Below are 11,622 nucleotides of genomic sequence, written 5' to 3'. Positions count from 1 at the left end.
TAAGGGGTTTTTTGGGGGTTTGTTTTTTTTTTAACAATAGGGTATTTGTGGGCCTGATTGAAAGCAGAGGGGAAGGAGCCATTGGCGAGTGAGTGGCTGACGACGGCAGTCTGGGAGAGAAAATGAGAGGGAGCAGATGTTTTGATAAAGGCGTACAGGTGGAGTGGATAGATTTTAAGAGGCGGCGGGAAACTGAGACAAGTCTGTGTTTTCTTGGTCTGCCTGACCTGTGGTGCAAGGGATAGTTGTGATAATCCTAGTTAGACTGTGAGCCCCATGTGGGACTTGATTATCCTGTATTTACCCCAGTTTTTAGTGCAGTGCTTGACGCATGGTAGGTGTTTAGCAAAAACTGCAGTTATTAGTATCATTATTATTTGGTGGGGAGACGGAGAGAGACTATCCAGTTCTCACAACATAGGTGTACAGGGGACACTGTATAGTAGATCCCTGGAGGACAGCACAGGAGTGGCTCCCAGAATGTCATCTCCAATCCTTGCCCCGGGCAACCAAATGAAGGATCCTGGGCCCCAGCTTCTGAGAAGCTTGCCTTAGGAAGTAGGTTCCAAGGCCCCTAGGGAGCCAAGTTCCGCATAATCCCCTCCGGGCGGCTTTCTTTTTCCGTTCCCCGTGTGGCTGGTCTCAGTAGGAATAGAACGTGCGCTCACAGGGATCGTCCATGGTTTGGATGTTGCCCAGAGAGAAAACAAGAGACCCAGGGCCTGGCCAAGCCGACACGTGTCCACTTCGCTCCTGCCCTTTCAGACTTGCTCCCGCCAGAGCCGACTTTGGGATTCTGAGCTCCGGAAATCTGACGTTCCTGGAGCTCGAACCAAATTGGAAGTATCCTGGGATGAGTTGGAGATGATTCATAATTCTGAGGGCCGAGTTTCTTCATGTTAACATATGTATTTGAAATAGAAAATCATTCTCTTTGAAAAGCTGATGATTTATTATGTCTCAAAATTCTCAACCCGAAAGAGAATTGTATTATTAGGAACACTGTGTTGTTTGGCAGCTGGTTTCCCCCGGAGGCTATTGAAAAGTTTCTTTAGCTTAAATTGGATGTGTTGGACTAACCCTGTAGTCCACCCCGCTCTCCGTGGAAGGAGTGGTCACGTTCAGCGGGCTGTGCAGAGTGCTGTTGTGTGCGTGTATGGGGGTTGGGGGGAAAGGGAGGGGGCCGGGGGCAGTCTGCGGATATTCAGGAAAGTTTGGGGAACACTGACAGTCTTCCTATCTAAAATGACAAATCCAGCAGAGAGGAAGTGGATTGATAAGACCTTTAGTCAATTGTCAGTCAGTAGTATTTATTAAACTCTTACTGTGTGCAGAGCACAATGCTGAGCACTTGGGAGAGTACAATATAACAATAAAGCGGACATTTTCCCTGCCCACAAAGAGCCTTCAATCTGGAGGGGGAAACGGACCCCGGGCTAACTCTGCATTTGGGAAGGAATGACTTGGCCAGATCTGTCTATCGGAGTTCAGGGTCACCCATCATTCGGGGCCGAACTCTGCCTTTGGGCCCAGGGTACAACACGACCCCCTCCCCCTCTTTGTCCTTTGGGGAAAATTTTCAGCTGTGACTGAAGCTTGGCACAGAGCCCACCTTCGTGGTAGAATCGGGGAAATGGTCAGTTAGCACCCTTTCAGCAGCCAGTGCCTTGAGGTAGGAACTTGATCTGAAATTCAGTCAGACAAGGGTATTTATGGAGCGCTTACTGTGTGCAGAACAGTGCATTCAGAAGTTGGGAGAGTCCAAGTCAAAAGCGTTGGTGGACACGTTCCCTGCCTATAAGGAATCGAGATTCCCTGTGAGTCCAGATGGTAGCATACTGGGGTGAGAGAGGAAAACTCATTGGCATCTGTGTTTTGCATGATCCTCGCCCCAGTAAGATCTTTCTGTGGAGAATATGTGGCTCTCTCTTTACCTGGGACTGCTCAGACTGCGGACTAAGTGTGGACACACTGTGGTATTTTTCTGTTCATCTGCATCTCGTGGAAATGCCTGCTTGGTTCTGCATTGGTTTTCCTATTGTTTTGCCTCTTTTCTCTTTTGAACGCCCTTTTCCTTGCAGTTTTAGTCATCAGGACTGATTGAGTACCATACCTTCTCAGTGTACCTTGATCTGATGTCTCACCTCTGACCTCTCGCCCACAGCCTTCCTCTGACCTGGAATGCCCTCCGTCTTCATAACTGAAAGACAATTACTCTCCCCCCACTTCAAAGCCTTATTGAAGGCACATCTCTTCCAAGAGGCCTTCCCTGACTAAGCTCCCTTTTTTTCTTTTCCCATGCCCTTTGTCGCTCTGACCTGCTTTGTTTATTGATCCCCCCTCCCAGCCCCACACCACTTATGTACATATCGGACATTTATTCATTTATATTAATTTCTGTTACCCCCTCTAAACTGTTAGCTCACTGTGGGCAAGGAATGTGTCTGTTATATTATTATATTGTGCTCTCCCAAGCATTTAGTACAGTGCTCTGCACACAATAAGCACTAAATAAATTCAACTGAATGACGGACTGACTGCCTACTGTGTGGGGGGCACTGCAGGGCACTGTACTGGGCATCTTCTGCCTGCAAGGCATCTTAATGGGAACGTATCTACTGGGGGGAAAATCTCGGAGGAATTTACAACACTTGGTTCTTGCCCTCGAGGAGCTAACAATTTAATGGGGGAGATGGGGAGTGGAGAGAGATGGGCGCACACACATACAATTTGTAAAAACGTAAGAAATAAAGATGCAGGTGATTCAAATGCATGTGCCTTTTGTCACCATCTAGATTGTGATCAATCGATCGGCTGACAATACCAGGAAACATGTTTTTTCTGCTTTTCACCTCCGTACCGTATTGGAAGTCCATAATAAATGTGTAGGATGATAATAATCATTGGCAGGATATGAGAGGGAAGAGAGAGAAAGAGTGTCCTTCTGGTTTCCTGCTCAAATTCAAGGGCACAATCAGAGAAGACAAATCAGTGAATATGATTGATTGATTGACCTACCCCAGCACTTAGAGCAGTGCTGGAAACATGATAAGCACTTAACAAATGCTATTATTATTTTTAATAATAATAAGTAATTATTATAAAGACTTGAAAAGACACAGGCTTATGGACAAACTGCAGAGAGATATAAAACCAGACCCAGGCATGCGTAAAGGTTTCCATTTTAATAATGTTGGTATTTGTTAAGCGCTTACTATGTGCCAAGCACTGTTCTAAGCACTGAGGTAGATACAGGGTAATCAGGTTGTCCCACGTGAGGCTCACAGTTAATCCCCATTTTACAGATGAGGGAACTGAGGCACAGAGCAGTTAAGTGACTTGCCCACAGTCACACAGCTGACAAGTGGCAGAGCCGGGATTCGAACCCATGACCTCTGACTCCAAAACCCGGCTCTTACCACTGAGCCATGCTGCTTCCCCTAACGAGTGTATGCACCATTCTTATATTTGACTCCAATTTTTTTAGGTACGAAAAATATGAACCCTCAGAAGTGAATCCTCAGTGTCCCCTGACTTAATGATGCACGTGACATGGTTTCGTATATGCGGTGTTTTCTAGGAAAACCACCATTCCGCTAGCTGAAACCCATAAGGAGGATCTAAGTATATTTTCAGCTATAGTTCCACACTATTTAAAAACTGCATTTGAGTATGGATTAGAATGGCTGTTTTCTTTCTTTTTTTGAAGCTTATCTCAATAGTTCTACATTTAAATTTTCACCAAAAAGGGCCAACTTTTAATTGTTTCATAGAAATACACCCACTTGAGTCCTCTCCTGCTGAACACGTTTCCAGGATTCTCTTCCTCCTAGCCAGAGGCCGCTAAGGGTTAAGGATCCCATCATTTGTTCCAGAGGCTTGAGTTCCTCGTCTGGCTTGCGCCCTTCCACCGCCGCCGGCCCTGAGGAGCCTGATGGCCGGCCGGGTGTCCACATCAGACAAAACCACGGAATTGGCGTGGTGGGTGCAACTTGGCCCTCCCACTGCAGTGGCGGAGAGCAGAAATATCTCGGGTTTTTATAGGCCCCAGTTGAGGTGCCTCGCTCTGGCAAGTCCTGTCGTTCATTCGATCATATTTACTGAGAGCTTACTGTACTGAGAGCACTGTACTGAGCACTCGGGAGAGGACAGAATAACAATAAACAGACACATTCTCTGCCCACAATGAGAGGGAGATAGACATTAATAGAAATAAATAAATTACAGGCGTATAGGTAATACTGTGGAGCTGGGAGTGTGGGTGAATAAAAGAATCAAGTCAGGGCGCCACAGAAGGGAGTGGGAGAAGAGGAAAGGAGGGATTAGTCAGAGAAGGTTTCTTGGAGAAGATGTGTCTTCAATAAGGCTTTGAAGGAGGGGGAGAGGAATTGTCTGTCGCAACCTAATTTTGAGCACCAGTTCACCAAAGAAGAATGTGAAAGCCCTCAAAGGTGGGGAGTGAGGAAGATGTTTGGGTTTCTGAAGGGTATTAGGCGGGAGGAGGGGTCAGCCATTAAATAAATTCTTTTGATGATCACTGCTCATGTTGGTTTGGGGGATTTACCTTTTTGTTCTGTGAAACTTAGTGGGGAAGGAAGAAAAATGAGTTAGTCACAAATCAAGTCCAGGGTATTAGCCCTCTAGATGTAAGCTTCCTTTAGACTGTAAGCTTATAGTGCACTGGGAATGTGTTATAATGTTGTTTGTACTCTCCCAAGTATTTGGGAGAGTATTTAGTACAGTGCCCCACACACATTTAGTGCTCAATAAATATGATTGATTGATTGGAGGCAAAGAGGGTGAAAAGTCACTGTACAATTGGGCCTTTTCAAAGCCTTCTGGATTTAGTCACTATCCTCCCATCCAAGGTTAAAACTCTGTCCCAATTGGAAATTAAATGTTTGTCTACTTCTGAGAGGGTGATTTTTCTTCTGGAACTGAGGAAAGAGGGAAAATTGTCTGGATTTTCCAAAGTAAATTAAAGTGCTCGGCACGCAGTAAGTGCTTCATAAATTCTATTACGCTACTTTGGTAGTCCTTATACCCAGGCAGAAATGGCCACAGTCGGTCTGTCAATCGGTGGTATTTAACTAAGTGCGGCACACTGGGCTACAGGCCCGAGAGTGCCTTAGAGGTACTATCAGTCAATCAGTGGTATTTATTGAGAGCTTACTGTGAGTAGAGTGCTCTGCTAAGTGCTTGGGAGGGTAATAAAAATAATGTTGGTATTTGTTAAGCGCTTACTATGTGCAGAGCACTGTTCTAAGCGCTGGGGGAGATACAAGGTCATCAGGTTGTCCCACGTGGAGCTCACAGTCTGAATCCCCATTTTACAGATGAGGGACCTGAGGCCTAGAGAAGTTAAATGACTTGCCCACGGTCACACAGCAGACAAGTGACAGAGCCGGCATTCGAACCCATGACCTATGACTCCCAAGTCCGGGTTCTTTCCACTGAGCCACTCTGCCACACTGCACAGTATAACAGAGTTGATAGACAGGTTCCCTGCCCACAACAAGCTTCCACCAGGATCTTAGGAACCACAGAGAGACAGCCCCTCCCCCCTCCTGTTGTCCCCGGGATGAAGGCCTGTCCTGTTCTGACATGGACGAGGATGGACAGATGCTGGAGTTGGGAAAGTTGTGGCCGTTGGCTTCAGTCCACGTTTCTGCTGCCTCTCTATATTGTTTCCTTCCTCCCGCGTCTTCTGCCAGTCTCAGTGATCTCCCTCTTGCCAAATCCACCGGTCTCTACTCCATCCTAATCCTCCTCGACCTCTCAGCTGCCTTCAACACTTTCGACCACCCTAGTCTCCTGGAAACATTATCCAACCTTGGCTTCACTGTCCTCTCCTGGTTCTCCTCTTATCTCTCTAGCCGTTCATTCTCAATCTCCTTCACCGGCTCCTCCTCTGGCTTCCACTCCCTAACTGGGGGCGTCCCTCAAGGTTCAGTTCTGGGCCTCCTCTTTTCCATCTAAACCCACTCCCTTGGAAAACTCATTCGCTCCCATGGCTTCAACTACCCCCTCCATGCAGATGGTAGCCAAATCTGCATCTCCAACCCTGATCTCTCTCCCTCTCTGCAGTCTCACATTTTCTTTTGCCTTCAGGACATCTCTGCTCGGTTGTCCTCCCGTCACCTCAAGCGTAACGTGTCCAAATCAGAACTCCTTATCTTTCCATGCGAACGCGTCCTCCCCCGACTTTCCCATCGCTGTAGACGGCACCACCATCCTTCCTGTCTCACAAACCTGTAACCTTGGCGTTAGCCTTGACTCCTCTCTCTCATTCAACTCACATACTCAGTTCATCACGAAATCCCACCGGTCCCATCTTCACGACATTGCTAAAATCCTCCCTTTCCTCTCAATCCAAACTGCTACCATGTCAATATAGTCACTCATCCTGTCCCACCCGGATTACTCCATCAGCCTCCTCGCTGACCTCCCAGCCTCCTGTTTCTCCTCATTCCAGGCTACACTTCACTCTGCTGCCTGGGTTATTTTTCTTCCAAAACGTTTGGGACATGTCTCCCCGCCCCTCAGAAAACTCCGCGTCAAACAAAAATTCCTCACCATTGGTTTTAAAGCAGACCATCACCTTGCCCTTTCCTACCTCACTTCATACTCTCCTACTACAACCCAGCCCACACACTTCGCTCTTCTAGTGCTAACCTTCTCACTGTGCCTCAGTTTCTTCTATCTCACCACCGGCCCCTGGCCCACCCCCTGCCCTCCCCCTGCCTCTGGCCTGGAACGATCTCCCTCCTCAAATCCTACAGGCAATTACTCTCCCCCGCTTCAAAGCCTTATTGAAGGCACATCTCCTCCAAGAGGCTTCCCAGACTCAGCCCCCCTTTCCTCTTCTCCCGCTCCCTTCTGCGTCGCCTTGACTTGCTCCCGTTGTTCATCGCCCCCTCCCAGTCCCACAGCACTTATGTACATATCTGTCATTTATTTATATTAATGTCGGCCTCCCCCACTCTAGACTGTGAGCTTGTTGTGGACAGGGAATATGTCTGTTTATTGTTGTATTCTACTCTTCCAAGCGCTTAGTACAGTGCTCTGCACACAGTAAGCGCTCAATAAATATGATTGAAGGAGTAGTAGATAAATATGATTGAGAAGCAGCGTGGCTCAGTGGAAAGAGCCCGGGCTTTGGAGTCAGAGGACATGGGTTCGAATCCCGGCTCGGCCACTTGTCAGCTGTGTGACTTTGGGCAAGTCACTTCACTTCTCGGTGCCTCGGTTACCTCATCTGTAAAATGGGGATTAAGACTGTGAGCCCCACGTGGGACGACCTGATTCCCCTGTGTCTACCCCAGCGCTTAGAACGGTGCTCGGCACATAGTAAGCGCTTAACAAATACCAACATTATTATTAATAGGGATTAGGACAGGAGTGCTGCAGGGCCGTTGGGTTTTGTGTTGTGTATCCCGGGGTAGGAGACGTGGGCTTCCGTCTCAACGAGCCAGCTGTTGCCGCTTCTTCCCGTCGCCCCTCCTGTGATGGGCCCCCATCTGCCATTCCATCCCGGCATGGGACGAGGTCCTGGCCCAGCAGATCTCTGAGAGCTCTGCCCTACTCCATTTTGGCCAAGCCCTCTCACCGGACCTATCCCCCCTCGTCCAGCCTCCACCTATTTACCGTGGAAACGAACGGTGACTCGGGCTCCCAGCTCGGACCCTCGAATCCGCTTGGAGACGGGCAGCGGGCTGGGGGTGAAAGAGACGTGTGGGGTAGAGGGAGAAGAGGACCCCCAAAGCGAGCCCTGAGAGCTCAGCAGGCCTCGTGACTCTTGGAGCAGCTGGGTCGACATCGGGGTGGAACGTAACGTCCCCAACAGGTTCCAGCTTCTCAGGGGAGGGGAGAGGTTGAGCACGGTGATTAATTTGTGGAAATGGATGACCTGGGAGCTGAGGAAGAGGTGGGCATTGGGGAGGGGGAGCGAGGTAGGGGGAGAACGCCCCCTTCGATAGTGATGCTAATGAGAATGGACAGAAGGCAAGCTCAAGAACTGGGGATTGGGGGGGTCCAGTTTGGCTTCCCAGACTAAATAAATAACCTTAGTTCACTGGGGCCCGGCAGGTCTGTGTGTATCCGGCAGGGAAGGGAACAGCCATAGGGAAAGCACTGCCATTCCCCAAAGCTACCGCTTACAGCCCCCCTGGGTAAGTGGGGTCTGTAGAACAGAAAGGCTTTGTTACGACAGCATTCCGGGGAGGGGAAGAGGGGGTGTCAAGTCAGGGGTTCCCTTCCTGCCAAAATGGTACTGCTCTGCCAACCACCTCGGGGGGCTAGAACAGGAGGAGCATCACCCTCCGGGTAAAGTCCCTGCCGGAGCATGCTAGGAGAGAGCTGCAGCGGGGGTGCTGGGAGAGTTGCAAGAGCTGGGTCTCCGGGGGTGAAGTCCCTGTAGAAACCGGATGTTCCGGGAGCCACCCCAAGGACGGCGAGAGCCGGGTCCCCGAAGGCGAAGTCCCTGTGGGTCGGCCGAGGGTGGCGAGGAGTGTGTCGAGAGACAACTCGTAGAGGCACCGGATGGGCCAGTTCCCCCCTCTGTAAAATGATGGTATTTGACAAGCAAATCGAGTCGGACACGGTCCCTGTCCCACGTGGGGCTCCCATTCTCAATCCCCATCTTGCAGATGAGATAACTAGAGAAGTGAAGTGACTTTTTCAAGGTCACACAGCAGACTAGTGGTGCAGCTGGAACTAGAATCCGTGACCTTCTGACTCCTAGGCCCTTGCTCTACCCACTGGGCCATGCTGCTTCTTAATTCGTTCCGTTCTCCGACACTTAGACTGCGAGCCTCATGTGCGAGAAGCAGTGTGGCTCAGTGGAAAGGGTCTGGGCTTGGGAGTCAGAGGTCATGGGTTCTGATCCTGCTTCCGCCACTTGTCTGCTGTGTGACTTTGGGCAAATCACTTCACTTCTCTGTGCCTCAGTTACCTCATCTGTAAAATACTATTGAATGAATGAATAAAATGGGAATGAAGACTGTGAGCCCCACATGTGACAGCCTGATAATATTGTATCTCCCCCAGCGCTTAGAACAGTGCTTGGCACTTAGTAAGTGCTTAACAAATACCATCAAATTTATCATTATTATTATTGTTGCACAAAGGGCTGCGTCTGATTTAATCACCCTGTATCTACTCCAGTGCTTGGCTCCTAGTAATAAGTAAATTCCTTCCACTAAGCTCTCTGTGGGCAGGGATTGTGGCTCCCAACTCAATTGTACTCTTCTTTGACCTAGATATTGTGTTTTGCACATAGTAAGCACTCAATAATAATTGTGGTATTTGTTAAGCACTTACTATGTGCCAGGCACTGTACTGAGCCTGGAGTAGATGAAAGCTAATCAGGTTGGACACAGTCCCTGTCCCTATGGGGCTCACAGTCTTAATCCCCATTTTACAGATGAGGTAATGAAGGCCAGGGAACTGATGTAACTTGCCCAAGGTCACACAGCAGACTCGTGGCCGAGGGGGATTAGAACCCATGACCTCCTGACTCTGAGGCCCAGGCTCTATCCACTATACCATGCTGCTTCTCCATAAATAATGAAATAATAAATAATAAGCACTCAATAAATACCGCTGATTGATTTATTATTTGGGGAGTCTTGGTGGGGTGATCGGACCCCAACCGAGCCCCTGCTGTCCAGAGGGTCAGTTTTCTGGGCAGGTGGGTTGGGTCTCATTCACAATGCTCTGCCAATGCCACAGATGGCATCGGGCATGGGAGTCAAGAGATTCGGGTTCTGGTCCTTGGTTGGCCCCTGGCCTGCTCCGTCATCTTGGACAAGCCATAAAAATAATAACAATAACCATAGGGGCTTTTTTTAAGTGCTTATTATGTTTTAAGCTCTGTGCTGGGGTAGATACAGTACACGTCCCCATCCAACACGAGACTTATAGTCTACTGAAGCAGCGTGGCTCAGTGGAAAGAGCACGGGCTTTGGAGTCAGGGCTCATGAGTTCGAATCCCAGCTCTGCCACTTGTCGGCTGTGTGACTGTGGGCAAGTCACTTAACTTCTCTGTGCTTCAGTTCCCTCATCTGTAAAATGGGGATTAAGACTGTGAGCCCCACGTGGGACAACCTGATTCCCTTTTGTCTACCCCAGCGCTTAGAACAGTGCTTGGCACATAGTAAGCGCTTAACAAATACCAACATTAAAATGGGGATTAAGACTGTGAGCCCCACGTGGGACAACCTGATCCCCCTATGTCTACCCCAGTGCTTAGAACAGTGCTCGGCGCTTAACAAATACCAACATTATTATTATTATTACTGGGGAGATAGAAGAGGTATTTAATCCCCCATTTCACAGATGAGGAAACTGAGGCTCAGAGAAGGTAAATGACTTACCCAAGGCCACACGGCAGGCAAGTGGCAGAGGTGAGAACCTCAGTCTTCCTGACTCGCAATCCTGTGCTCTTTTCACTAGTTTCCACTACTCGTCAACCTCTCTGGGCCTCAGTTTCCTCCCTTACAGATTAACATTTTTTGATAGGTTATGGACTTTGTGGATGGGACTAAGCAAAGTTAAGTGGCCGTGAAGCTGGTTGAAGAGTCAGTCTAAGAGTTCTCAGGAGGCCAGAGCAGAGTGGGATGGACCTAATGTAGACTGTTCCTTGTGGACCCAGAGTTGGCTAGTTTTCCCAGTCTGGAGAGAGAATCAGGCTTCCTGGCGACCTCGGTGAGTTTGAGAAGGGGCCAGCCACAGGGAGAAAGTTGCTCGGGCGGTCAAGACAAACCTGGAACCAGACACTCAGGCCGGGGGTGGGAAGTGGCAGCCGTGTTCCCGTCCAGTTGATGAGGCTGGAGGATGGATGGGGGCCACGATGGCGGCACGGACCATGAGACAGCAGTGGCGTGCGCGTTCAGGGCAAGGACCGACAGTTCCCCGTGGAGGCAGAGGCCGAGGCAGACCAGCCCGACACTGGGCGGCAAACGTAGTCCACTCTGCTTGTCTTCGTTGGCCACCGTCTGGGCTCCACCACTTCAGAAGGATGTGGGCAAGTTGGAACAGGTTCAGAGGAGAGCCGCAGAAATGATTAAAGGGTGGGGAAAGGAAGAGTAATAAAGACCAAAAGCACGGAGAGTGTTTGGCCGGAAGAAGGGAAGACCGGGGCACTGGAATAGCCACCTCCTGGGGTGTTGGGCTGTGGAGATCCGTGAGGGCCACTTCCGCTGGGGATAGGGAGCCCCGGCCCCCTCAGGAAGAAAGGAACTGGATGTTCACTACAGCGGGAAGTGTTGAGGCTGGACGGATGGGGAGCCAGCTGCCGGCTTGGCTCTGGGAGGCGGATACCTGGCCAGTCACAGAACCCCACTGGGCCTCAGGTTCCCCAACGGTCCTTAAGAAATGAGGAGGTGTCATATTGCAAGTTCATCGTGAAGACAGAGTGAGATCCCTGCTGTCAGAGGGCTCTGGACCAGGCGAGGACTGTGCAGATTCAAGGTGTGGATTATGAGAAAGGATTTCTTGTATAGGATTGGGGAGGTTGTGCCCCTCCCTAGGCTCTTTCTCCCTATGGCTTTAGTGCCACCGCACCCTCTCAGCGGGCAAAGCGGCAGTCGTCTTATTAGCCGGTACCCAGGGCAACGGCCG

Source organism: Ornithorhynchus anatinus, chromosome 1 (assembly GCF_004115215.2).
Source record: "Ornithorhynchus anatinus isolate Pmale09 chromosome 1, mOrnAna1.pri.v4, whole genome shotgun sequence".
NCBI lineage: Eukaryota > Metazoa > Chordata > Mammalia > Monotremata > Ornithorhynchidae > Ornithorhynchus > Ornithorhynchus anatinus.
The sequence above is the reverse complement of the archived record's forward strand: the minus strand, read 5'-3'. Positions refer to the sequence as shown.